Source organism: Nuphar pumila, chromosome 11 (assembly GCF_984573655.1).
Source record: "Nuphar pumila chromosome 11, dmNupPumi1.hap1.1, whole genome shotgun sequence".
Taxonomy (NCBI): domain Eukaryota; kingdom Viridiplantae; phylum Streptophyta; class Magnoliopsida; order Nymphaeales; family Nymphaeaceae; genus Nuphar; species Nuphar pumila.
In genome coordinates, this window is record NC_143259.1 from 54,899,998 (window position 1) to 54,903,385 (window position 3,388).

Below are 3,388 nucleotides of genomic sequence, written 5' to 3' on the forward strand. Positions count from 1 at the left end.
GAATATTTACAAGAACTTGAAAAGGAAAAGACTCATAGAAGACTGGGCTGACTAACCCCTACAAGACAACTGACAAAAAAAGAGACGAAAACAAACAAAACTTTGGCTTTATTAATTCTTCGAGTGGTCCGGGAATGGTTCTGTCAGGACTGCTGGCTGCTTTTCTTCCTCGTCTTCTATCAAAATACTTCTATCAATGCAGTCTTGTATCATGTGCTTGAGGACGAAGCAGTGCTCTGTGTCATGCCCCGTTGCTCTATGGAACTTGCAGAATTGATCTTTGAATTTTCTCAAGATTACGGGAGGATCCGCTATTTTAGGGAGTTTGATCATCCTGTGCTTTAACAGGTAATCCAGAATTGCTTCCATAGTTTGATCTAAAGGAGTGAAGACTTGATCTTTCTCCCACTTGATGTACTTGGGCTTTTCTTGAAGATCCTCTTTCTGCTGAATACCAATTGGAAGCGGCTTGTCATTGTTCTTATACGCTCTCTCCTTCTGCCCCTTGCCCTGATCTACTCTCGGACTACTGCCACTGTTGTTCTTATTTCCTTTGCTGCTACTGCCAAAATTATTGCAAGAGGCATCAACTGAATGAGCGAATTACGCCTTCTTCTTCTAGTCTTGGACATTCTTGACCAGAGGTGTGCCCTCGTAAAGCCCACTTTCTATCCCTGCTTCGAGCCATTCAGCTCGCTCGATCAACTTGATGAAGGATTTCGCCGGGGAAGTGGCGATGAGGCTCCTTATAGGCTGAGAGAAATTGTTGAGGATCACCTGCAATGCGTGTTCCTCAGGAATGGGTACCTTCATCTTATTACAGGTGCTTCTCCACCTGTGAATGAAATCACCTGCTCTTTCATTCTCTCCTTGCTTCAGGTTGTAAAGATGATTTAATGTAGGTGAGGCTTCTGTGTTGAATAAGAAGCGCTCGATGAACAGATTTACTACCTTATCGAACTCTCGTAGTTCGATAGGATTCACATGATCGGCATACCATCTGGCTGTTACACCCTCCAAACTGCGGGGAAAACAGATGAACAGAGCCCTGTTATCTTTCCTGAAACGGCTGCACTCTGCATAAAATGTGGCCAGGTGGGCTTTAGGGTTGCCAGTCCCGTCAAACTTGAGAAATTTACGTGGAAGGTTCTTCAGGTTATCGTCCCCATCTAGACCATCGTAAAAATCTTCGCTGGTGTAGGTCTGCTTGCCCTTACCCTTGGCTTGAATGTCCTTGATTGCTCGATTCATCTCCTTCATCTGCTTGCTCATCAGGTCCTCTGCTGGAGCCCTAGATTTGGGGTTGTTGACGGATTTGGGCTCTTCCGCAGCTATTTTTATGGACTGCCTTGGAGGATTTTGCTTGTAGACAATCTGCTCTTCCTCTTCCGATTCTTCCTCGACTGACTCTGATTCCTCAGAAGTAGTGTCTGGCTGTACCTTCTTCCTGATGATTCTGACTTGTTTCTTTACAGGCTTCTTCCTCAACTTGCTTTTAGGAACTGCTTCTTTCAGCTTGGCCTCGGCTTGCTCCGACATCATCCTTGCCATCATCTTTTGGAACATGTCATACATAGCGGGGTCGATGTCATCCTTCTTGTTCTGACTCTGTCCCCTGACTGATTTAGGAGAGCTTATCTCTTCCGCCTCACTGTCGCTGAGTTGAGGAACTGTTTCTTTTCCCCCTCTTGTCGTGACCATTTGAAATATCAGAACTCTCTGTGGAGGAAAAGTGGAGGTTTTTAGACCAAAGAAACTTTTTTGGAGATATTTTGACAAAGAGGAAGGATTTAGGTTGAAATCTAAAAAAATGTATCCCTTTACTAGGGATTGAGTCGCCACAAAATTTGTGACAATTGTGCTGTTTACTCTACGAGGGAGAGTAACCAACTAAAAATATGAAAAAGAAAATATTATTTTGAAAAGGATATCTCTTGATGAAAAGAGATTTTTATGAAAATATAAACAAGAATATAAAATCAGAAGAAAATAAGAGAATAAATGAAATTTTGAGGATGAATGGTAAAGATTTAAAATTTTAAGAACTTGCAGGCAGGATCAGAAGAATTTGGAAGAATTTTAAAGAAAGAAGAAGAAGAGAAAGAATAATACACCTGGGTTTTAAAAGGAGGAATTTTTGAAATATATACCCAGGGTTTTGGAAAATATAAGGAGGATATATATACGTAATATTATTCAATCATAGACATACAAGCAAGGATGCACAAACAGCACTCCCTAAAGCTGACTCTATATGCAATATTTGAAATGGCTGATAGGACCTTAATCCTAACTCTAAGATTTAGATCATCTGATTCCAATCAAGGTACGCCGATATACTCAAGCCGAAGCTCGAAGTATGTGGCATATAAAGTATTTACTCCGGTTTTAAGGTAAAGGCTTCCCAACATCCTTGAGCACCTACCGATATACCTCGGACTATGGCCCTTAGGTACGTGGTAGGGGGGCGCGAACCCAAATAAGTGGTCCAGTTGTGAGGCTCTCTCCCGAACTATGGTTCAGTGAGACAGCCCAGCAACGTGAAGACCGGGACAATTTAGGTAGGGATGTTTTCAAAATATGATCAACATGCAATAAAATCAGAAGGCTCTAATGCAAGACCTAAAGAGATAGATTTAAATAAAGAGAAGCATACACTTGCATACATTGTTTTTCATTCAATCCCTAGAGTTGAGGAGAGTTGTATTTTAAGACCTAAGTCTAATGTGAACATGGAATATTCTCCTCAATATGGTCCTACCAAACCATACTTAGATCCTATATGCAATGATGTCAGCTTTAGGACAGAGTCTAGGCTCCTAAGGTTTGCATGAAAAATGTAGCTGACATATGTTAGAATAAAGACTTAGATTATATAAAAGCAAAGCAAAGGCATAATCCGACCAGACGGAGACAAAGTCCCATCACGGTCGCCAAACCTGTGATCATCGCAAAATTTTTCCTCTCTTGTGATTTCTCTCTCTTCCTTCTCTTTTCCTTTTCTAACCTCTATTTTCCTCCTTTTTGAAGGGAGAAGAATAAAAGAAAGAAAAGAAAGAGAGAAGAGAAAAGAAAGAAAGAGAGAGAGAAGAGGAACTCTTTTGTGTGGTCTCACTTGACCTTAATTTGAAAATATTTAGAAATTTAACTCACCTCCGTTTTTGAAAATTTGCGGGAAAATGGAGAGACGGGATTCGCTCGTCGGTACGAGGTTCGACCGTTCCTGGCGCCTTTACCAGGGGTAATCGAACCAAGGATCGAATCTATGCCTTTTTCTTTGCCTAAACATAATCTAAGAATTTATTCTAACTCTAAATGCACAGAGAGTCATGCTGTGCAATGCAAGGATGTACGTTCTTTTCGAAAATTGATTTGGAAATTTCCAAGT